The following is a 25,842-nucleotide window of genomic DNA, read 5'->3' on the forward strand; positions in this document are numbered from 1 at the left end:
CTCTCATAGCCTGAGTTGCTTTGGGACGTTAAACCCCACAAACCAACCAACCAACCACTACTACTACTACTACTACTACTACTACTACTACTAATAATAATAATAATAATAATAGTAGTAGTAGTAGTAGTAGTAGGAATAGTAGTAGTAGTAGTACTATAGGCTTTCTCAAGCTAATGCCGCGTCCATGACGCTCATTTAAAAAGCATGCGCCGCTAATCGCTAGGCTGCTCGGCTCCTGGGGGCGGTAGATGCTAGTCGGAACAGCCCGCTTTCTTCGTCTCTTCCGTCGTTTTGTCCCTTGCCACCGTACTGAGCAAACCCAAATACGCGGCCGCCACAGCTCCAGATGGGGCCGCAAGAATGGCATCAATCGCCGCGCAACCTTCATATTGAATGGAGTCCCACACGCGATTCTGTTCAGAGCAATCTAATCTTTTATTCTACCGTTTTGAACCACTTGCTTAATTTCTTTGAAAAATGGGTCTCTGATCCATGCCAAAAAAAAAAAATCAAAAAAACGTGTGCATATTGACGGCATGAGCATAAATTGCAGTGCTATCAGTCTTCCATTAGAGGAGACGGCAGTGCTGTGAAGGGAGCAAATAGAATTGTGTTTTGTTTAATAACCTCGCTCGACGCCTCAATGACTCTTTCGTTGATGACTAGTTTATCTTGTCAATCCATGTCTTCGCCGCGTCGGCCTGTAGGTATCGGGTGGCGCAAAGAAACCTGGAGCCGGGAGAGATCCGCGTAGCTGACATAGTCCAAGGTAAACATTTTCTTCATACGGATAGCATTCGCAAGCAGGATGGCATGGTCCGTTTGCAGGAAAGGTGCACTGCAAGAACAAAATGCAATTTCTAAGAAAATACAGGCATGATAACCTTCAATCTTAATCTGCGAAATCTGTATGTGGAAAAAATGCCGAGCAACCTGGGGGGCTTTGAATGGAGTAACGCTGAAAACGCACCGTACTAAGCAAGAGTGTAAAATTTTCAGAACGGGCAATGCTTCTATTTGTGTACTTCATGATGGCTAACGTTTTATTATGTTCTGTCCTAAGACAAATGATAACACTTCGAACAGGCAGGTAGCCCAAACTAAAAGTGGGGATCTGGCTAGAACGTACCTTAATTCCTTTTTACAAATTCTTAAAGAGAATGATTCATTGGCCCTATTACGCGACAATTCAGTTGCATAATAAAATAAACCTTGTCTCCACAGGGCGTCGAACCTCCATCCCCTAAATCTTCAGCCTAGCGCTGTACCAACTCCGCTACGCCCCAGATTTTATTTCTTTCTTGAATGCATGGCTATGGCACACAAAGTAATACGAAAGAAAACTCCGATAAAAACATGTTAAAAGACACACAAGGCAATGTGAGATGAATGAATGTTATGATCAGCCAGTGTGAGACTGGCCTCGTCGCATTCAAGATCCTCCAGCGACAACAAAGGCTGACAGAAAAGCGGACAGAAAAGGCGCAGTATCTGTCTCAACTGATTGATTGATTGATTGATTTATAGGAAGGGGAAGGCGCGGTAACTGCCTCACTTATTTACGCCTCAACGGCGCCGTAAGGTAAACGAGGAAGGTGGGAGTGAAAGTGGAAATAGAGAAAGAGGAGCCGTAGTGGAGGGCTACGGAGTAATTTCGACCATCCCAATTCTCCGCATTCTCTTGAGAGCCATTAGGGAAGTTCTGCAGCCACTTTTGGAATGGCAGTAAACCACTCCCCATACTATCGAAAATAAATTCGAGCAGGTCTGGCATCCCTGTCACAGTGATAGCCTGCCATTCTGGAGCGCCATATACTGTAGAGGTCTATAAGTATAATTACGTCAAATGGTACCCCATCCTCATTCTCTATGCTTAATTACCAAAGGTCGTGCGAGTCTAGTGGAAAACCCTTTTTTATGGTCCGTTTTAATACATCCCAAAAATATACCCTTTCCAACAATGTAAAAAAAAAAACGATCTATCGTTTCCAGCTGCTTACAGAATAAAATGTGCTCCCAACGTTAAACAAAAAGCCCCTTCCCTCGCGAAGCGCTCATCTTAATTCGCCTTGTATAGCGTGAGGATGGTGGCGGGATTACGAGAGTGACAGATACTGCGCCTTTCCTTTCCTGTAAACTGGTGCTGGTCGTAACAACGTTTATTGCCACAGAATGCAAGGAATTAGTTTGGGCTGGGGCGAGTCCAGAGTGGCCGCCAGTCGGGGGTGACCTTGTTGGGGTTGTCATTGTGTGCGTGTGTGTACCTTTTGCGCTTTGTGTTGTTACCTGCTGGCCCACAGCTTGTTCCATTCCTACGCTGAGGGAGCTGGGAAACGTGCCTTTGGAGGGGGATTCTTAGCGCAAGCCTATAGTATATGGTTATTTATAGAAACACCGGTGAACGGTTATGCATGCAATGAAATGCTCGTGGTGTTCGACAAAGGGGACGTGATGTACGGTTCGACAGGTCATGACATATACGAAGCTGACCCCACCGGACGGCTGATCAAGGCGTCCGTGCGGCGCCTTTCATTGGCCGCTTGCACGAACGCCACTCCACACAGCAAACACAAGCAGACCCAGGTGCCTAGTACGCGTTAGGGCAGTAAGCATCAGCGGCGACTGAAATTGATTTACAGGATAGAAAAGGCGCAGTATCTGTCACAATTCTCCACGGACACATTTACCACGCCATTCAGGAAGGGAGAAAGGTGGGAGTGAAAAAAATAGAGAAGTGCCGTAGTGGAGGGCTACGATCAACCACGCCGCTCCCAGCCGCGGCCATTTTCTTCCGACCAGTGTGCCGCCTCGCGGGCTTTTCTTTGAGGACTGCGCGGTATCTTCGCGGCCGCGCCTGCACTGTAGCCGCGTTTAGCTAGCCTTCGGAAGGTAGAGAATATAGGCGAAAATATTTTCACCGCAAGTTTATTTGCATTGTTGTAGAATTAAAATCGACTTGTTTATGGTATTTATTCTTATGTTCGCGTAAACTGTGCTGGGGCTCATCACACCGCTGCGCTAATAATGCTGTTTCGGGTCCTTAGGGACGATAAAACATTTTTGAACAATTGAAAAAACTACTCTTGTGCACAACGTTACTGGCAAGTCGACAGGGCATGCGCACAGCTTAAGGAGTCTCAGCTCGGCTTTCTTACCTGCAGGCTGTGGAACTGTGCTATCATTTTTGTTGCTTCTGGGTCTGGTCGAATATCATTCTTGCTACCTGTGTGACACTGAAAAACAGTGCCTCGTAGGCGGCGTGCTACCTCTGTGGTTTCAAAGTTAGCCATGATAAGTTGATTTCTTTCAAGTACTGTCAGAAACCTTTACAGGTGGTCTTCAAAGCTTTAGGAGCAGACTACGATGCCGTGCAACTATATGAGACAAATCTGCAAATTCAAGAGCGCTAGCACGGCGTCTATTGCTTGTGGAAACGTCGCTGAGGTTGAGCAGAGGGCGACACTCATCGACAAGAACTCACAAGATCATACGGTGTGATGAATGGGGTCTTCTCGCGATCTCTTTTAACAAACTCAATTCACGCATAGGAGATGTTCCGGTGCAAGGGTGCTAAGTATTTAGTGTTGCATAACCGGTCCATTGTGTCGTGGATACGGGGGAGGGTCTAGCGATGCCTTTATTCATTATGCTGTTCAAGTGCCGCTAATTAAAGCAGAAGCAAAGCGTGCCATCTTATTCACAGGAATGAGTAGGGCCTCCCTTGGGCTCTGATGGCTGGATCACGTCGTTACAGCTCATTTCTTCCACTCTATCGCCGAGGGCCTGGCGCACTCGTGGAGAAGCACGGTAGGGCTTTTGTAGTAAACTTGTCGGTGTTTTTCTTTGATGATGGGGTGTATGGCCTATGCCGCTTGTCGTACTTTAAAATGTAACCGAACATTCGCTATAGCTTTGAAGAATGGTCCGTATACGGGCTTGTCTTCTTCGGCTTAGCCCCGCATTGATAAAAAACGTGGGCTGATGGCCTTGTTCAGGTTACACATTAGAGGGTTCATCGAGGAGGGCGAAGACATCCCGTATGTCTGCGAATTCATTGAGGAAAGCGACCCTTATGCTGTAACTTAAAGCCGATATTTATCGGTGAAGTTCGTTACCGCAACTGAGATTGTCTCTTCCGGATTCATGAGATGCTTCTTTTGGTGCGAAGTTAATTATCAAGTAGAAAGTGCATGTTCCTCTTTATGACGCTTTCAGTGGTAGCGATATTTTGCACCCAAGCAGAGGCGATGCTTGAGTGGGGCGGTAAAGTGAAATCTCCGTTAGAGCTATGTTATGCCTCGATCGTTGCCGAACTTTTCGCAGGCATAAATTTGTACATCAAGAGCTTGATCAGCCTATATGAGAGACTATGATCGCCCGATGTCCCCTCAGGAACTCCGTATTCAATTTAACGAGATGCGGGAACTACTGTAGCACCAAAAAGCTTGTAGGATAAGACCGCACTGCGTACCGCGTTACCGCCAGCCGGGCGCCTCAGCGGGCCATCCCTCGTTGTCGTCACTTTGGTAATCTGGGTGGCGGACAGACCGCTGACGACTGAACAGTCGGACCTCGTGTACACTAACGGAGTATCAAATAAAATCAATCTTTATTTACCATAATTTAATGATGTAAAACCACTCAAGCTCGCTTGATCGTGTTCTGGCACTGCATATTGCCTTCAAGGCTCGATCTCAGCTTCGTAACATAATGAAGTCATGGTCGGAGCAGCCAGTGTGATTTCTCTGGGCGGAGGCGTCGATTTGAAGTCTGGCCGCGTGATCGCAGCGAGCTGCTTTATAAGGACCATTTGCTTATGGTCACGTCACCGCCACTGTTGTCGTCATCTGGGAATCTTCTTTTTAGTCATGAAGAAACCTCACTTCAAAAGGTGGCGCTTAGTTCCTCTCAGGGGGCCAGGGACAGTCTTTGCTTGTAGCTGCTTTCAAGAGACGTAAATTGTTAGCGGTACTAGTAGCGAAAGCGGAAAATCGATTTCGCTTTATAATATCATCCCGGCTAAGGAAAGCAATGGCCAGAATGGTGTCGGGGTGCCTCCATTCGCGTAGTCCAATCTATCTTTACGAGCAGTGACGTACGATGTGGCCGGCATCACCACAGCAGGAGCACAGCCGTCTACTCGATGTCCTAAAAGCATCGCAATTTTCTCTGAAGTGAACGTCGTTCGTAGAATTTGCGGTCGGGGGTAAAGTGTCCAGGATCAGGATCAGGTTGGAGGTGGCAAGGGCTTGGCGTCTCATCTCATGGAGGTTAAATGCGTAGTGCGACAGCACATTTCTCCGTCTTGTAAGTTCCTGGGTTGCTGCAGTCAAAGGCGAATACCAACCGCATTCTGCCCTTCTTCGTAGATGACGTTAGCCAGTGTCGCTATGCGAGGCTGTTGAGTTGTCTCACCTGTGACTCCCGCAAACTCGGAGATTAGTATTGTAAGGGACTGCGTAGAGTGGTTGGAAGGGGTCGATTGTGCAGACACATTCGGGCGGCCAGATTCTGTCGGTGGTGGAGGCTTCCCTCTCAAATGTGCCTTTTTTAAGTACATTTCTAGCAAAGCTCACGAAACCTTTCACTCTCTCCTCTTTGAATATGTTTAGGAGGCCTGATGGAGGAGACAGATCATTTCATCAGCGTAGGCGAGGACAGACTCTGGTTATGAAGCTTGGCTTTACATTGAAAAAGCAGTTCGCTTTTTATATCCTTACGATGCTCTTTAAATGTTCCAACATCTTCTTCTTGAAGTCTTCTGAGGTATTTAACAAAGACTTGTGGTTTCCATACCACAGCCAAAATGTCTCATGTACGTTTTAGAACTGCAAAACAGAATAAATTGGTAATTGCGGGACTTCGCACTTACTCGTGTAACCAGTCCTTTGGAACGTGTCCTGGGGTGCCGTTAAAAGTGGGGGATGTTGTAGCTGCTGGATGAAAAACGGTACTATAGACTGGGCTATAGTCAACGGTGATTTCTTCCGGGTTTGAACAAGGGTACGCAGCAGAGAGTGTTCAGAAATGGAGCCCGTGAGAGCAGCGGTGGGTGTGGTTACCTGTCCTCCAGGCTCCAGGGCGACGGCAACAATGCTCTTATCATGGCCTAAATGTGTGTTTTGGAGCACAAAGGGTAGCACCTCCTCGAGATGTCCCGTGTTGACGATGACGCCGAAACGAGCAGACGAAGACACTGACGTCGAAATGCGTGATGCCAATATTGGGATGTGTTGTCCCCGCTAAAGAACTAAGCAATTCGGCGGCGCGGTAACAGCAAATCATCGGTCTTCGAACTAAGAATTCCTGGAGAATTCGTTAGCACTCAGTCATATACGGAGCATTAAGATTAGGACACAGAAGGTGAAGAGGACAACCTTGAACATTTTAGAAACGAAGGCACGTGGCTAGAGACATTGGCGATACCTATTTGCGCATCTTGCGTGATAAAGAAAATAATAAACGCCAATCTGGGCGACGCTTATCATAGATAAAGCATCACAGGATATTTCTGTTGACACATGAAAATTGACAAGGCCGCACGACGCCGGCTGCCAGCAGCAACTTATGACTGTTGAAAGGGCTCGTAGCAGTACTACGTAAAGAACTGAAATTTTTCTCGCTTCATAAAAACAAGAGAACTCTTATCTTCTACAACAAAAAATTGTTTTGCAGTGTAAGGGCATGAAGCCTTAAAATCGAAACAGAAGTAATTTGACCAACCACCGAACTACGCAAAATGGAATAGTTCACACAGGCTTGACGGTTATAAATGTATTCAGCATCACATTTTCGGCTCCTGTTGCCTTTAGCGGCCACAGAGGAGAACGAGCTCGGAAATCTGCCAATTCGTTCGTCCCTTATGCTTACAGTGATTGATTATTTTGACGCAGACTGGAGAAGATGCGATACCAGTGATATTGTAGGTAGTGAAGTGCACGCATACCACCAGTAGCAATGATATTGCAGTTCATCCTTTCAAGACAACTCTGCCTTCTATTTTGACCCATGTTTAAAATCTGCAATAATAACCCTGGGTACAGGCGCTTTCAAAAAAATTTAAATGTCCGTTGTTCCAAAAATTTCTTAAACCTAGTAGTAAAGGTAACATCTATATTTAGAGACCAGTACCTGCACTGGCATGTTTTCTTAAAATCGCAAAGCTTGCTGAATATTATCCCCGTAAACAGCCAGAGCAGCCAAAGCAGATTTTCTATAATATAGATCGTGCTTTCAGTGCCATCGCTGGCACAGAGACTTGTTTTGCTCACAGAAGATGCCAATATATCCGGCTTTTGTTGCAATCAGACAACCACACTATAAAATTTGGTATATAAATTGGTGACGATGAAATATATTTTCTTTGTGAAATTTGGAACTTGAGGACGCAAAGCCGTAGCTCTGAGAAGCACTCTACGGTACATGTAAAATTGCAAAACATGCTTTAGATGATCTTTCACCGGAAAAATCGCAATACTCAGACTTTTCAACTGCAGCCTGTAGGAACCCGGAGACCCTTGGCAACCTCCTCTTCGTTACATATTCGAGCTCCGCCTTGGTCAGCTCTTTCATAGTGGCTAGGGCGTGAGTGTTACTAGGTAATGCAACTGAACCCAAATGACATGGCGGCCAAACATTACAGAATGAATGCCACACCCTGTTCGGTGAGGAGGTACGCTGTTTACCAAGACCACCAGAAGTAATCTGCTTGCTACGCAAGATTATGCATATATATGAGCTCAAATATTTTTGATCATTGCATGGCGCCCAGATTTGAAACAATAACTATGGGTCACGTTAACGAGGGCTTATAATATGCTTTCGCTGAATTTTGCAGTGTAATATATTGTGACGGGCGATCGCGATCGGTAGAAGTCTTATTCCAAAGACGAGCCCCGCTGAAAGATCTACACACACCAACACACTAGCCGCAAATTCCCAATTCCAGAGTTGCCGACGTTCGAGAAAGCACCTTGACATGCTTGTCGTCTCGCGAAATTTTCTACAGTGCATAGCATTCCATCCAGAGAGACCAGCATGATATATGTGCTTGCTAAACGGGGGGACGAGAACATGAGGGTCTAAGCCAAGAAACGTGGACAATATGGGTGGGAAGTGTAGTGGAGTACGGCGTGAGAGATGGGCGTTATCTTGCACGTGACGTATACCTCAGTTGCTGTATTAAGCGGTAGGAACCCAAGTAACTTAGCATTAGTTGCTCGGATAGGCCCACAAGGCGGGCCGGGAATTAGAGGAGGAAAAATAATCTAGCCAGCTAGCGAACACCTGGATGATGATGATGATGATGGTGTAACGGCGTTTTCGGCTGTCGGCAGTGGCGCGTGCTGTGGCATGGGAATATGGGAAGGAAAATTGCTGGCGCAGTTTTCAGCAGGAAGAAAACGAAGCAAAGTCGATACCAGGAGGTAGTTCGCGCCAAATAAACGAGTGAGTACACGCTTATATCAGTACTGGAGGACTTGCAAGGAAATAGATGTAAGGCAAATTCGAATCCCAGTTTAGGATGGCTGGCATAAGCTTTCATGAACATCATGTCCGCAAGCGTGTGCGTAAGGTACTAAGTAAGGGATTCCTAGATATGCTAGGCCCTGATGAAGCTGTCGCTAGTAAAACCTGACTGAAGCAAGTCGTGAGCAACGTTAGCAAGGTAGCCGGGTCCTCAATACGTAAATAGCTTGCAGGGAGCTCCATGAAGCAGGATGACGTCGCGAACAATAAATGAGGGACATTGGAAGCACAGCTGGTCTGGATAGCTGAAGTGATAGCGTACTGGCTGGCGCAATAAGTGGCGAAACCAATCCATCTGTTTCCAAAAGTCGATTTTGGGAAATGAACTACAGGTCGAGACTGACGCGGAGAATTGGGTCAGTGGGAACTTTGAAGGGTTAAAAGTGGCAATTAGGCTGAATAAAGCAACGGTTTCTTCTGAAGCTGGTAAGCGTAACAAGCTGCAACAAAGCGGCGAACAGAGAAATAAAGGGAAGACCAGAAATCCCGCCAGCGCTCGCCATCATGAGCATGTGATACTCCCAGGTGACCTTCTTTAGGCGCGTCATGAAGTTGGGGCTGAACTGTAGAGCTGTAATGAGTCAGGACGACGAGCAAAAGGTGCGCGTTATCTTAGCGCATGTTGCTTTGCAACGATGTCTCGTAGCCAGCAACATGCTAACAGTATAATTAGATTTAGATGCACGATGATTAAAATGGGGCATAACAGGTTTGGTGCGTGATAGGATCCTTGCTTGAATTCCGTGAGATTTTTCAGGGTTCGAAGAGAAAAGAGCGTTCTTCTTGAAGAGAGCGGTGAGCACAGGAGCAATGTCGATGAAGTTCTGGATGAACCTTTGGAAAGAGGAACATAAGCCTAGGATACTTACACATCAGTTGTGCAATGCGATATGGCGAAATCACGGATGGCAGAAACTTTACCAGTGTCAGGCCTGACTCCTGTGGAATCAACCAAGTGACCATGGACATTGTCTGGCGTTGGCAGTAGCTGAATTTTTCAGTCCAACTGGAGACCGGTAGCAAGAAAGATTCAAATGATTGTGGAGTGACGGACTTTGTAGGTTTGAATTTCGAGGATAATATTAGTCGTCTAGACAGCGTAAATACGTAGTCAATTTCAAGCCAGACAGGAGAGTCCATTATGCCCTCGCGGGGGCATTACAGGGACCAAAAAGGCGTAACTTACATTTGGTGTAGGCCGTCAGAGGTAATCAAAGAGTTTTTTCACGATCACGTTTCTCCGTCACCATTTGCCGGTAACACGACTCCGGATCGATTGATGAGAAATAGCTGCCTCCATGAACACAGCTGAGCGCCCCGTCTATTCAGGGCAGACGGAAAGCATCTTTCTTGGTGATCGCTTTCAGGTGGCGGCAGTCATTGCACAATCTCCTACTGCGGTCGTCTTTATTACCTAAGACGACAGATGATGCCTATGAAGGGCTGAAGGGCTCGGTAATGTTGCCCGCCAGCTCTAAAACGCTGTCCGCTTCAGTCTGCATGATGTGGCGCTGAAGAAGAGATTCACGATATGACGGCTGTGAATTGGACTGGCATCCCCTACATTGACGTGTTGGATCACATCGGAAGTTTGACCGAGAAGACCATTGTTTAAATTGAAAATATCCTTCTTAGAATTAAAGAGGAGAGATGGGAGCAGGCCCGGTCTGGTGGCAGATCTGTAGCGATCACTGCAGAGGTTAGGTCGGAATGGATATTGGCCGAGAGTGGGCCTGCAGAAAAATCAAGTTGCAGTTCCGATGCGATGACAAAAAAGTGCTGGAATTGTGCATTCTGTGAAAGGAAACTGACCCACGCGCTACACTTGGGCGAGAGGCTTAAATTTAAAATTGAAGGTATACCTTGTTGGCGATGATAGTGTTGACGATGTGAAGGAAGTGGTTGTCTTAAAAACAATAGCAGTGATAGGGCAAGTAATACTTGCCCTATTCCTGATACGGCAAGTAATACTAGCCCTATCAGGAACAGAGATAAACGGAGACATGAGTACTGTCGGGCTTCCGCGCCCTCTGCCGCTGCAGCGCAATCACTAAAAGGGCGCGCCAACAACGCGCGCTGCACGAAGCATACGATGAGGGAATCCGGGATATTTCGAGTACAAGGACGCTGGGCAGTGTGGGGGACCTTTCTTTGGTCCTTCGTGCCCAGCGTCGAGCATCTCACCTTTGAAGATGTTGCTGCGCTGGTCTTGGACTTGGGCGTCAATGTTCAGTTCGCGTGTTTTTCATTGTACTTCTTGTTCGTGTGAACCTTTATTTGCTGCTGCTTTACGCCGTTGACGTGTGCCTTCTTTGCTTCTGCTTTCCCATTTGTGTTTTTTTTACATCTAGAAAAGTCTGTAAGTTGGAATTCCTTTTCTATGTCTTGGGAGGAGTAAAGACGGTTCACACTCTCCGTTGGTTTGCACGTGCGGGTTTCGACTCGTGGACCCTCCCTCTTTCTGGGGTGAAGGCTAAGGCCTTCCGAATATAAATGGCAGCTCGGGACGGTAGGCTGACAGTCATCAGAGCAAAGATGGCGCTTTTTAGGGGGCTGTCAGAACACAGCAAGAACAGAATAGAGCATGGCAGCATGAGCAGCGAAAAAAAAACTTTGCTGAGGATTACATGTTTAGGGCAGCGGTCTATAACGATGAACTGCACAGGGGTGCTGCCGGAATTACTGACACGAGCTGAGCACATTACAACGACAGCAGCACCACTATCTATCGCCTACAATAATGGCGGAGCAAACCAGCGGGGGTCGCAACCTTTATAAGGCCTTGATGAAAGGATGAACGGAGACAGAAACCTGGCCACCGTTACCAATTAGGCAGTTAATGGTCTACCGTCCCCATAAAGGCCCAGAAGGCAGCGTCCGTCAGCCATGGTCAGGAGAGGATTTTTAGACCGAGTTTCTGGGCTGCACTAGTTAGTTTACTCGAAGAAAGCTGGAATATTGGGGAGAGGACGGGTATCGAAGTTGCGGCGAATGGTCGAATCCAAACCTTTGGCGTTTCTATGGAGGCGAAAAGGAGAGGCGTGCATCCGCTGAGCGATGTCAGTGCACGCTTAATGAGCCCCATACGGCCGACAAAAACTGCGCGGCACTCCTACGACACATTTTTCACATTTTTGCTTTTCTTCTCTCTTCCCTTAATGTCTCCATGGGTTAAGGGAAGGATACTGTGCCTTTCCTTTAAAAAAATTAATTTATCAATTTACCCTAACTTCGGGGAAGGAAGGCCGCTTATCTGTATTTTTTCCGCGGTGCATCTTAAGTTGCAAAAACTCAGGCTGCTGAAGAGAACGACTGAAATAGCGCTCTTGCAGAGATGCAGATAGCGCGAGAAGATGCCAGAAATTCGGAGGATGGAAACGATCTTCGACGAACTTCGCAAGTGTCTGAAAATAGAGCCAATCCGGAGGAATTGGACCCCAACCTCCACCGAATCAGAACAGAAGCGAGGGCCGAATTCATTGATAAAAAATGCCCCCTAAATACACGTCCGTGCATGAATACGGGTCCTCGAAAGCAGGAGACGCCGAAATTGCAGTGGCCATGGTGGTCGGTTCTGCTTTACGCGATATCGGCAGGGCGTCTATGTGAGACAGCTTGGTAGCAGAGCCCGATAAAGTAGCCGGTGCTCCATCAGTAGCGGAGAGCTATAAAACAGGGCGGTCGCTAACAGAATTCACGGACTCTCAAAGGCCTGCCGAAATTACATGAATGGCAGGATAGCTCGTCACGAGCTCTGTGTAATTCTCGAATCGAGCCAGAAAATTCAAAACCGCGAGGCAGAAACCAGCACGACCGCGCACAAAATTGTCTGGGTACCTGGGGACATGGGGGTGGCAGGGAACCAAGAGGCCTACAGGATAGCTAGAGCATACTCTGCTTTCCGAGCATCCGACAATGCCACAGAACTTTCCGCTTTGCTTGAAAACTACAGACGGAGAAGCATGCGATGTCACCCAACGCACAGATATCTCACCAGATAGGAAGCGGTCATTTGGAGACAATTACAGACAGGTTCATACCCAAACCTACAATTGCTAAACAAAATTAACGAGACAGACATTATATCACATGACATGGATCTGTGAAAATATAGACGTGGTCCCCAAAATACAAAACCTGTGTGTGGAGCAGTAGTAGACTGCTGCCCAGCGAGGGCTGCAGAGACCGACACGGTCTGATACAACAAGATCAACGGGTGGTAGTGGCCAGCGCAGCCCTGGACTGGGCGCCCCCAAAACGTTTTGGGACGTGGATGGGGTTGAGGTCGAAGACTCCTTGGGATGCAAAGAGAAGACATCTCTGCACCCAAAAATACCATAAGGACCAATAATGATTTTCCTTCCTTTCTTCTTCGGGCACAAGTGCATAATTAGGCGAAGTTACGCAGACTTTCTTTTCGTGATACCTTGATCTTTGTCCACTCCCACCTTCCTCCTTTCCTTAGGGCACCTGTCATATGACCACGCAGAAAGTATAACAACTAGTGCGTCTCCTCTTTCCTATCATCCGATTTAAATTTTATTAGGTTGCTTTGTGAGAAATGAATATCCGCTGTATTTAAACATAGAAGACTTACAGAAGCTGCCCTCATGAATAAAGGACACTAATGCGACTGCGGCCGTCAATCACACCCTTTCCTCTGCCGCACTGATACTTTCAAACTTATTTAGGCTTCTATCGTCTGGCCATTGATCTCTGGAATTTGCTGCTTATATATGTCGGTTTGAGACAAATGGAACAGTTTTAGGCGGCCATTGCCTTTTAGTGCCATTTTGATTTTCTTTAATTTTGTGTACATGCGTTTCAGTGATAAATTATGCGTTTCTTGCCTCATCAGTCTCATTGAGGCTCCAATATATACAAATAAATAGATATAAACACAGCGGTCCGGGTTCTATGCGGAACTCCGAGGAAGCACGTAATGCAGCTGAAACACTCGCGTCGCGCGCCTCACACCATTATTATGAGAGGAGCCGTAGGTCACACGTCTACTGCTCACAATAATAAAATTCGCTTAAGTTAATTCGAACGCCGTGAGGCGACATCCAATGCTGTACACTGCATAGTAGAGATACTATATTCACATAAACGTCCCAAAATACATTATTTTTGGTTAATAATTTTGTGCATAATAGTTGCACCAATTTCACTGCCTATGGGGTTAGCACCAGGGCTCGGATTACTTGGGCGTCTTTTTTGTTAGCAAACTCTATAAATAAAATTATACCGCTTACTTCCATGCTACGTAATTATATTTCATTAACCTCTGGCGTTTTCATTTTGATTTGCAGTTAGGCTACTGCGCAGCACTGACCGCGTGGATTGTGCCACACACTGAGATGAATGCAAATTTTGGCACAGAAAATGTACATTATAAAAAAAGGTAGGAAACAAACACTCGGCACAAGGGTAATGTATCTGGCCTTACCACTGTTCCGCACGGATTAGTTATCAGACGTCCAGGGGTCGGAGCTCTGAAAGAGCAAGCGTGTAAGAACAGATTACGCCACGCATAACGTATGAACACTTAAAGGCTCAATACAGATAACCAAAGACACACATGCAAAACATACATTTTTCACATGTACACAAAATAATCGCGTCTGAAACACTTCATAGAAAAAAAATAAGAATATTTACATAAGGGAAACAGCTCAGGTACGAAGTCCTCCCGCCTTTTGTACATAAGCTTTCATTACTTGTCAGAAGCGTCAAGTTTGCGCATTTGCGTCATTAAGAATAATGGATACTAATTCTATATCATGCTAATTGTTTAAGATATGGTGCGCAATAAAGAAACTTCTCAAGATGTTGTTCCAGCGTTGTACTCGTAATCTTCAGCACGTGCTACCGAAGAAAGACACCGCCATACATAATTTGAATATTTTGACAGCCTCCGTGCAATAAATATTGTATTCAGGAATGAGAGAACCGGGCTGTTATGATTTAGAAGACACACAATATTTACGCTACGTAAAACGTTTTTTGCGTAGTACGAGTCTGATAAGGCTGGTAAATCTGTCCACATCAGTCTAGTTTGTGGTGCATAATCAAAGGCGCTCTAGTCTTTTCATCAAAATTAAATGTGAAGTGCCGATGATTTTACTTTGCACACACTTAAACGTCTCCACTTGCAATTCTGGCTCTTTGAAGTATACACCTTGACGAGACTGTGTCACCACCCAAGCATTAGAAGTATATTCTACGAGCAATTGCACTCCATGACTTTCAAGTTCTCTCTAATATTTTCGTTGCACAGCTGCGCCTTTCCACCGTGACTTGCCTTGTATTCTCTGTATAGGTGCGCAAGATCGTATGATGTTTTGTACAGTTACTTACCGCTAACGCGATACCTACTGAGTGAACACAATTAGAAAAACACCAAGAATTGTCCTGATTGGCTGCGAGGTGTCACGAACTGCCTTGATTTATCCAGGTAACGGCGTCACAAAATCTAGGAAAAATGAGTGAGCGTTGACGGGTCGCCATTGTGTAAATGGCTCAGCGCAGATGGGCTAGTCACGTGAAATTTGAGGTTATGATAGAGTAAGAATCAAAGACATTATTGAAGAACACCTTGAAACAGCAGAGCTGCTTCCTAAAGTTGGCTTACGTGCTAAACGAAGGTTCAGTGAACCAGGAGAGACCATTACAGTGGTAGGAGTTGACAGCGCTTCGATACCCATGTCACCGGAAGTGCCAACTGAAGCGGCAGCGCTGTAGTCTATTATCCTTGAAGGATACCGCGATATGAGCAAGCGAGGCGGCGTATTGGTTGTGATCGTTCTGTCTCGTGCAGTGGTGTTTTGCGGAAGTGTTTTATTAAGGTAGCAGCTTCTTCAAAGCAACTTCTCAATGACTGCTGCGAATCGGTGCCTCACAGAATACGCACGAATAATATGCTATTATTGACCCTGCTAATTAGGAGGAGATTAGCATGGTAAAGGAACCTAAAGATAGTTTGCAAGCCCCCAACCCCAGAGACCGTGACATGGCGGCTCCACTTTGAGCAGAGCTTTGTTGACCGAGATTGTGTGCACCATAGTATTTCCACGCAAGCCACCTAGTCTTTCATGGATTCAGTCCCGACTATTTTGTCCAATCTTCCTGGTTACTTGAGCATGCAGCTAAATGTTAAGAAGAATAATAGAAAATATTGTCAGCACGATTGCGATACTTCCTTAGCCGAAATTTTAGCACAGCTATGCCAGAGAGTTTTGCGGGTATATTAAGTAAAAGAATTGAGATGCTTGTACATATGAATGTCAAAAATTTCTGGACAGGCAAATAAGATCCAGTGGCGAGCATCGCAGGCTTCTTAGAGCGTTTAGTGGTTCGCTTCAGAAGTTCTCTTTGGCTGTAACTCGTGGCTCTTCGCTTACAGCGGCAACGGCACCTAGCCTGACGCGACTCAACCGCCGCATGGGCGGATTAGAGCTCCGCTTAATACGCAGCTCTAAAAGGAAGGGCGACGACGACAAAAGGCACGACACGAAGGCAGACTGGGATGTAGGCAAGGTTAACGACCCTGCCACTGGAAATTTTATAGTTCATTACAACGAATGTGGTGGCATATCGGGTTGCTATGAAATGAACGTAGAATTAATGTTGTTTCCAAAATGTTGTACTGCGTCCTTCAGGTCATTTAAACGTCCACGTAACTTCTTCGCATAATAGAATATACGAACATTACCCCCATGTACAGTCGCAAGTAAAAAAATAGCATAAATTAGGACCGCTCAGAGCTGTGATATATCACCACGGCCCACTGCGGTTCGCAGGCATGCTTATCGGGTCGTTATCATTTTAGAAGATGAAGTGGAGGGGAAACCAAAAATCTTTATCAGGCGAGTCACCGCCCGATCGTCGAATTGCAACCTTACGTGACTGTGCAAATGGCATGTCTTTTTATCTCAGTCGTCATGAGCAACGATGGCGTATCTTTGTTCCCTTTATGTCAGCAAATATAAATTGCTCTGATCCCCCTAATACTGGAGAATGGGAACGGCCTGGTACTCTCGCTACCAGCCTCTTTGTCAACCACAGCGCCTCACGGTGTCATTCCGGTGATCCGGTGATTCGTGACGTGTGCTAATGCTGCTTACTCGTGATTATATTTTGCCAGGCCGAGAATATTTTTTTATTATGTAGCTTCAGCTGCTTACTAACGTCTGCACAATAGTCTGCATTTAGTAACCACGTTAATATAATTGCTTCCTGAGTATGACATTGTTTTTTTATTAAAGCGCTTTAATGTCTGACACGCCTCGTCCAAACGATGTCTGCTGTCTGCGGCTCATTCCACACGCACTCTTACATAGCTGTTTGCCGTTTTTTCCCTCTCACACCTGTAGGTATACATAGATGGACTGGTTTATTTATTTACTTATTTACAATACCTTACAGGCCTCCAGGGAGGCTTTGTGTAAGGGTGGTACAGGAGAGATATACATATGTACATAACAGTGGCTGAAAAAGCAGCAAAATCCGTAGCAACGAAGAGTGTTAAATACAAAAATATATTAAGCATCATTGCAAACATAACAACCAAGAAAAAGAAAAAACATAACATAAAAAAATAACTACAATAAGAAAACGTACGTAGAAAGCAGTCCGGCTGAAAAACGCAAATTATTAAGGCACAGGCCATTTGGCCAGAATTCAGGAAAAGTTCCTGGCTGCTTTACGCTGTCGTGCCCTTTTCATAGCCTTGGGCTTCCTACACAGTTATTCTTTTCCTCTGCCGGCAGACGTATGAGAATGATCAGTTAGAAAACGAACCCGCGCCATTTGTAACTTGCCGGCTTTCGACGGAAGCAAAAAGCAAGGGGCCTGTGTGCTGTGCGATGTCAGTGTACCTTAAAGACCCCAGTTGGTCGAAATTTCCGGAGTCCTTCATTGCGGCGTCTCTCATAGCCTGAGTTGCTTTGGGACGTTAAACCCCACCAACCAACTAACCATTTGTAAATTTTTGCGTCGATTTAAACTTTCCACTTAGTCTGGCGGAATTGGAGGCGTATGCATTGAACAATACTTTACGCCCAGTTTAACTCAATGTTATAAGCACCTACCATCAGGGGGGAAAACCATTTTGGAGACAGTTACACTCAGCTTTAAAAGGTATGGTTCGACGGCGCAAAAAGATCACGTCCTCGGCTCCAATTATATACTTCTTTCGCTTACGCACTCTTTGCAAACAACTTAATCACTTATCCTTCAATTTCTTGTCTTTTTATCGTATTCTTATCGTTAGCATATTGTTGAGAGATACCACTGTATGTGGAAAACGGCCTGACATAAAGTCTCATTTTCCCAATGTCCCGACATCGACAAACATGGCTTAGGAATAGCGTGCCTCCCTCAAGGTCCAAAGCTCGCGGAGAGTTTGATTTCAACCTCACCCTACCATCTCAACTCAGCTACCCGAGTTGGCGTATGCTGCCAACTTGGCCATGTCATGTTGCCTTGCGATATTACACAGCCCTCTATTCATTTAGTGTCCTGACAGGTCACCTGCCCACTCTCCTCTCTACATGGTATGCTGATGAGTATTTTTCACCGTGCCGAGGATGACAGCTCGGATTTTTCTGGACAAGGAGGTTTGTGAATATTGAATAAATACCTGAAACATTAAAGCTGCTTATTTTAAAAGCAATGGTGAGGAAGGTTCGATGAAATGACAGTGAGGCCGGAGCAGCGCCAGCAAAAAATGATAAATGAAGAGGGCAGCAAGGTATGGGCAAACAATTTACAAACACAGGGTGCCGGATTACCAAATACTGAAATACCGAGATACGTGAGGAAAAGCAAACTTTAGGGGCTTGCCAATATCAGGCGTTATATATGTAGACCTAGTACTGGCTTCCTCAAAACACAGGGAAAGAAAGGGTAAAAGGATATTATGCCGGTGCTCATGCAACCGAAAACCGGGTTCAGTTGTCGTCGTTCTGTGACCCTCAATGACATGCGAAAGTGAAAATAAAGTAGATAATTGACTGATGAAAAACAAAGCAAATAATTGGGTCGGGGCCTATGCAGAAAGTATTTTAGAAAACTCAAGTAACTAAATGAATAATTTGGCCTTCATTGTGGTTCAAACTCAGGCCGTCTGCATTTCAGTCATTTAAAGGAATGCCAAGTGAATGTTTTTGATACGTGTAAGTTACCAGTGCCCATTTAAGATTTCCATTGAGGTTACAGAAATGACACTTTAAAGCTTTAAGTGGTTTAAAAAAGCACAATATTGAAAAAAATTCAGCAGACATCTAAGCTTCATTACGCGCAGCAATACGAAAGCATTCCTCTTTTGTTATTCGTCTGGTTACGCGCCTGAGTCCTTGTTTTTTGTTGTGCTTGCATTGTGGTTCAAACTCAGGCCGTCTGCACTTCAGTCATTTAAAGGAATGCCAAGTGAATGTTTTTGATACGTGTAAGTTACCAGTGCCCATTTAAGATTTCCATTGAGGTTACAGAAATGACACTTTAAAGCTTTAAGTGGTTTAAAAAAGCACAATATTGAAAAAAATTCAGCAGACATCTAAGCCTCATTACGCGCAGCAATACGAAAGCATTCCTCTTTTGTTATTCGTCTGGTTACGCGCCTGAGTCCTTGTTTTTTGTTGTGCTTGCATTGTGGTTCAAACTCAGGCCGTCTGCATTTCAGTCATTTAAAGGAATGCCAAGTGAATGTTTTTGATACGTGTAAGTTACCAGTGCCCATTTAAGATTTCCATTGAGGTTACAGAAATGACACTTTAAAGCTTTAAGTGGTTTAAAAAAGCACAATATTGAAAAAAATTCTGCAGACATCTAAGCCTCATTACGCGCAGCAATACGAAAGCATTCCTCTTTTGTTATTCGTCTGGTTACGCGCCTGAGTCCTTGTTTTTTGTTGTGCTTGCATTGTGGTTCAAACTCAGGCCGTCTGCATTTCAGTCATTTAAAGGAATGCCAAGTGAATGTTTTTGATACGTGTAAGTTACCAGTGCCCATTTAAGATTTCCATTGAGGTTACAGAAATGACACTTTAAAGCTTTAAGTGGTTTAAAAAAGCACAATATTGAAAAAAATTCAGCAGACATCTAAGCCTCATTACGCGCAGCAATACGAAAGCATTCCTCTTTTGTTATTCGTCTGGTTACGCGCCTGAGTCCTTGTTTTTTGTTGTGCTTGCATTGTGGTTCAAACTCAGGCCGTCTGCATTTCAGTCATTTAAAGGAATGCCAAGTGAATGTTTTTGATACGTGTAAGTTACCAGTGCCCATTTAAGATTTCCATTGAGGTTACAGAAATGACACTTTAAAGCTTTAAGTGGTTTAAAAAAGCACAATATTGAAAAACATTCAGCAGACATCTAAGCCTCATTACGCACAGCAATACGAAAGCATTCCTCTTTTGTTATTCGTCTGGTTACGCGCCCGAGCCCTTGTTTTTTGTTGTGCTTGCCGTTTCGCCAATGTCTGGCGCGTTCATATGTGTCAAGGCATGCAATTTCCACGTCAATATTGAGCTGCTATAACGGCAGATACTGTAACTATTGTTGTGCCTTGTGCGTAGACGCGTAGACGGGCGAGCAATGAACCGCTCAACTAGTGCCAGTTTCCCGCTGCGGAGTTGTGTTCGCAAGACCTGTGCGTTGGCCGAAGGACCAACGACCCTCTCGACGTTCAGTTCAGTCGTTCAGTCGTGTCCGACTCTTCGTGACCCTATGGACTATGTCACGCCACGCTTTCCGGTCTCTCACTATCTTCCTAACATCACATAACTTCATCTGCAGTGCCTCGAGGATGCCATCTAACCATCGCGTTCGCTGCCTACCCCTTCTCCGGCGACCCTCAACCTTTCCCAACATCAAATCTTTCTCCAGCGACTCTTCTCTTCTCATCAGATGACCAAAGTAGCTGAGCTTTAACTTTAGAATTTGACCCTCCAATGAGCAGTCAGGGTTTATGGTCCACAATATCGGCTGATCTGATCTTCTGGCAGTCCAAGGAACTCTGAAGAGTCTTCGCCAGCACCACAATTCAAACGCGTCAATTCTTCGGCCGTCAGCCTTTTTCACAGTCCAACTCTCGCATCCATACATCACAACTGGAAAGCCCATAGCACGAGTTATACGGATCTTGGTTGGCAGACTAATGTATCTGCTCTTTACTAGGCGGTCAAGGCTAACCATTGCTCTCTTTCCCAGAAGCGGGCATCTCCTAATTTCATGGCTGCAGTCTCCTTCCGAGGTAATCTTGGAGCCAAAGAAGAGAAAATCTGTCACAGCTTCCACTTCTTGTCCATTGATGCTCCAGAACTTGATAGGACAAGACGCCATGATCTTTGTCTTTTTAATGTTCAGTTTACGCCCAAACTTCTCACTCTCTTCTTGTGCGCGCATCAGCAGTCTCTTCAGTTCTTGACGGTTAGAGCGCCCGTCTCGGCTGCGGGAGGTGGTTAGTTCGAAACCCACCGCCGGACACCCCACACCCCCCGGTAAAAATGGGTACAAGCGTCCCCCGGCCTGGCGCTCGGCTTTTCCAGGGGTGTGCGTTTGGGAGAAGCTCCGTAAACCCCGCTGCGAGCCCCTCCTCCGCAGTGGGCCCAAACCCAGTTTCGAACCTCTCAGCCTCAATGGTGGTTCTGTTTGTCTTGCAAAGGTACTTCCTTTGAGCCTCACCTGAAGTGCTCACTTAGAGCCTCAGTTGCAGCAGTCCTAAAAAGAAAAGGGCCACATAATGGGCTGTTGCCGCGCAAGGTGGCCTTATTGTTGTCCGGTGGCGGAACGAATCACTGCCACATCGGCGCCACTATTTGGGCCGTCACCCCTTTTCCCAAGCATTTCACCCCAGAAGAGCCGAACACCAGGCCGGAGGAAAGCTTGTACCCATTTAAAATCCGGTGGGTAACCGGCGGCACCAGGGATTGAACCCAGTACTTCCCGAATGCGAGGCGGATGCTCTACCCCAAGGCCACCGCTTCCTCCTTTCCCCCCAGCCCTCTCCTGTCTTCATCGGCCAGCCGTGTCTGGGAGAGATGACTTCGGACCACGCCGATGAGCAGCTGGCCGCGCGCACCACTCGATTCAAGTTTTCTTCAAGCCAGCCGCGGAAATAACAGCCATGACTCTGGCTAACCTTGACTATGTCACTTCACTATTATCGATCTCAGGATTATGGACGTGAGCGAATGACGTTTCATGGTCCTACTTTCTGGCCACACTTTGGCTCAAATTTTCTGCTAACTCGAAGCTGTAGCCAAAAAAGGCTTTCGTCTTAAAACAAATCGTAGCATGAATAGGCAGTGTTGAAGGCGCTGTCGATTCTACTCGTGTGGGGATGCTTAAGCATCCTAGTACATTTTCTGGGCTGTATTTCGATAGCGGCAACTGGTCAAATTCATCTTCGTATTCTCTTTTGCTTAAACGAGCACGCAGTACCCTTATATGATTTTATAAGTCGGCTTCATAGTACACAGCAAGTGCTTCATAATAATGTTACCATTTGTGGCAGAAATACTGCCTATTCATGGCAGAAACATATACGTGTAGTGATCAGTAAATTTAGTCACTATCATACAGCTTTTGCTCTACAGCTGCTCTCTCGCATTGGGCGTTATATATCACCGATTACTTCCAGTTTCACCTTTGCGCAATATATGCAAAGCACAACACTATTCATTGCCGTTTGCAGTGTCCTGAGCTATCTTAAAATGTAGTGCACTACTATGAAGGTCCCAATCATTGATTATGAACATCTTTCCATGAACGACCCTCACATAACTTTACATTTACAAACGACTTGCGATACCGCTCAGATAAAATGAATAATCCGCATTGCAACAGCTGGAGCTTAATCGAAACTCTGCAACACATCTTACTTCAGTGCCTTGCGTTTTGTAATTAACATCCATACCATGCACATTGCATGGAGGACCTTTGCGAAGTGCCTCCTAGAATGGACAGTCGATCAGCTTTAACCAGGCAACAGGCGCGCAATGAACCGTCCATTTGCGTTTGTAGTGACATCGGACCTGTGAACAACCTCCACTTTTGCCTTGCATGTTGCACTGTCGCACTCATGCATCAAGTACGCTGTGAACTTTGGCAGCTCATTCGCCTGACTATGCATTTTAGCACTTCAACTCGACGGTACACCGTAGTACGCATTTTGTGGTCGCATTTCATCTGCGTCCTCTTAATTCCTTTTGGTTTACGCAGCACTTTCTTTTCGTCTTTCGTCTTCCAAATCTACGCTCCTGTTCGGAGCAGCGTGCCTGCGAATTCTAAGCACCGGTTAGATTATTTGTTTTTTCATTAGTTTCAGTCTCTCGTTAGACTGGAAGTTATGCAACAATTCAAAGAATGAATCGTCTGCGGATACCATTCCGAGCTTCTCTTGTCAAACTTTGCGATTACATGGCTTTCTGGAATGTATCGAAAGAGTCTTGCGAAACTCCGTTCATGACCAACTCCGTTTTTGAGTTAAACTGCTCAATCAATAAATAATGTCTGGCATCTTCGGAGCGAACATCACTTATAGCTAGTCATTTCTCAACAAATGCAGCCGATTAAGTGTATGCAGGGCATTGAGAGCGTGAGTCTGTACACTAGCCTGAACATTAAACAAAAACCAAAATTGACATGCTAACCCGGACACTTACAATCTTTGCTATTTATTTATTTATTCATATACCCTCAGGGCCCGAAGGCATTAAAGAGGGGAGTGGGAAAGATACATTGGAACAGGGTACAGTGCAGCATAAAACAACATAGGAGAAACAATAACACGGCGAAACGTGATCAAAACAAACAAACAAAAAAAGATTGGCGCAAAAAAAAAAAAAAGCGGAAAAGCAGGTGAGACAAAAAAAAACATTTCCGACAGTCAACAATGCCACCAAAAACGAACAAAAACAATTGACTACCATCTATAAACACAGATTACATACGGCAGTCTTAAAAGAATTTGGGTCCGTAATATCAGCAATGTGCCTAGGAAGGTGGTTCCAACTGACAGAAGTGTTTGGAACAAAAGAATAAGAGGCGTGTTTAGTACAACATGACGGAGCACCTACTTTGTGAAGATGATCAATGCGACCTGAAACATGTGGGGGGGTAGTTAGTAGCCGGCTCTTAAGGACAGGATTGTGGTAATAAAGTTTGTGAAATAGGCATAAGCGAGAAATTTCTCTGCGTAGTGAAAGCGGTGGCAATGATAATGTTGTTTTCATAACGGTAACACTGGAGTTACGGTGATAGTTGGAAAGTATAATACATGACGCGCGGTTTTGAACAGATTCGATTTGAGATTCTAGAGATGCAAGGCCAGGGTCCCAGACAGAGGCTGCATATTCCAGTTTAGGACGAGCAAGGGTTTTATAAAGAAGCAATTTTATTGAACTAGAAGAACACCTGGAACAACGTTCCCCAAATTTAAAAGGGACGGTGTCCAGTAGGAATGTCAGAAATAGTAATTTCTTAGGCTTATTAGGCTCCGCCGGAGTAGTGCAGTGGTAAGACGCCCGACTACTGTGCCGGAGCACCCGGGTTCGACCCCGACCGCGGCGGCTACGTTTCAATGGAGGCGAAACGAAGAGGCGTCCGTGTGCCGTGCGATGTCAGCGCACGTTAAAGATCCCCAAGTGATCGAAATTACTCAGTAGCCCTCCACTACATCTCCTCTTTGTATCTATACACTTTCACTCCCACCTTCGTCCCTTTCCTTACGACGCGGCTCAGGTTTCCACAGAAACAAGTGTGACAGATACTGCGCCTTTGCCTTCCTTTGATCCAATTAATGTTATTATTATTATTATAACTGATTAGTAACATGAAGGGGAATGAGCGGCCAAGAGTGACCAAAACCCGAGCTTGAGTGAGTTCAGTTGACACAATATAAGATTTGCTTCTCACTATGGAAGACAAGTCGGAGATGGGTGCGCATATATCCTAGCGCAGCTGGCAATCGTATCGAACAGGGACGCCATTTTTGGGAGTCTATGATATATTCGCCGACAATTGTTCTGAACGGCCGGAGGGATCTTGATTGTAAGTGGTAAAGTTTTGAAGCGCTGGAGTAGCAGCAAAAGGTTCACATCACAGTCAAGTCTGATTATACGTTTCGGTGCCTTTTTCACAAGCAGAGAATTTAACACGTATCAAGCTTCGATTACTAAGAATGATGATGGGAATGGTGGTTTCGGCACACGAAATTTGGCCCAGTTTTTGGCAAAGATCCTGGTGCAGTTGACATGCTGTCTTCTTGAGCAACCTAGCTGCGATCATGAATAACAACTTGCATGGTTCTTGAAGATGCTATTAACGATATCCATAAGGGGAAAATGAATATCAGAAATGGTAATGCAATCACAGGTAACTCAAGCTGCATGATGTAAACCGAGACTGTAGTCCGATTGAAATCAGAGACCGATACATGAATATTCACCCGAATACAAACAGTACACATGGCGGGGTGGTTCAGTGGTTAGAACGCTTGGACCCAAGGAGCTGCACACGGCAGCAAAAACCCAGCATTTGGAGCAGCGCCTTCCACAACGTGAGGACACCCAACAGCGGTGCAACAAACCAAGTGACCTTAGAGCTAAGCCGGTCTAACTCTTTCCTATTAAAATTGCTTAGGATGTTGGCTGTGGTTCACGCTATTATAGTCACCGACGAAGTTGAGAGATGAGGTGAACCTCCGTGGTCGTTGAAGTATATATTGCGCACAAGATAATACAACGCAGGAGAGGTCCCGCATAATGGGCTGCAAGGAAAACCGAAAAACGTCGGAAGCAATAACTGTTGTCCGCAACTAAAACCTAACTTGTCAGTAGTTCTTTCTGTAGGAGTCTTTTCATCTATGCCGGAAGGTACTTCACACAACGTAGTGCCTGACCAGTGTGCGTTAGAGATACTGCTGCAGCAAATAAGGAGTTCAGAGTTGAATGGTGTAGGTAAGCGTATATACAAAAACGAAATCCCACTATCTCACTAAGACGCCTCTCCTAATTATGTTCTTAGGCCGATCACTAGGTTATGCTGTTGACTAATAAAATATGCATTAGAGACACTGGCAATTCACGCAGTACTTACTGCACTAGAGAAGCGAGCAGCAGAATAAAAAGCAGGTGGAGTGCTGTGCTGTGCATGGCTTGCAATGATGAAAGGTTTAGGGAGGAAGATTTACGGGCCGAGCTGAACTTTGAAGCAGCAGATGAGAGTAATTTTTATTCATGACATTCATGCAAGAAAATAGTGATTACTTTATAAGCTGCTCATAGCTTCATTATTTGCGCACCCTG

General features: G+C 45.5%; 1 long non-coding RNA gene across 1 annotated transcript; it reads right to left on the minus strand.

Annotated features, from left to right (window-relative positions):
* Window positions 1-492: 492 nt before the first annotated feature.
* LOC146193259 (uncharacterized) lies at window positions 493-25,711 on the minus strand. The gene is made up of 3 exons (XR_014706421.1): window positions 25,634-25,711; window positions 13,982-14,027; window positions 493-841 (listed from the first exon to the last, which is right to left on the minus strand). It is a non-coding gene; the product is annotated as an uncharacterized LOC146193259 (long non-coding RNA).
* Between the last annotated feature and the right edge of the window lie 131 nt (window positions 25,712-25,842).

Source organism: Amblyomma maculatum, chromosome 4 (genome assembly GCF_055883805.1).
Source record: "Amblyomma maculatum isolate TAMU_Amacu chromosome 4, ASM5588380v1, whole genome shotgun sequence".
Lineage (NCBI taxonomy): Eukaryota > Metazoa > Arthropoda > Arachnida > Ixodida > Ixodidae > Amblyomma > Amblyomma maculatum.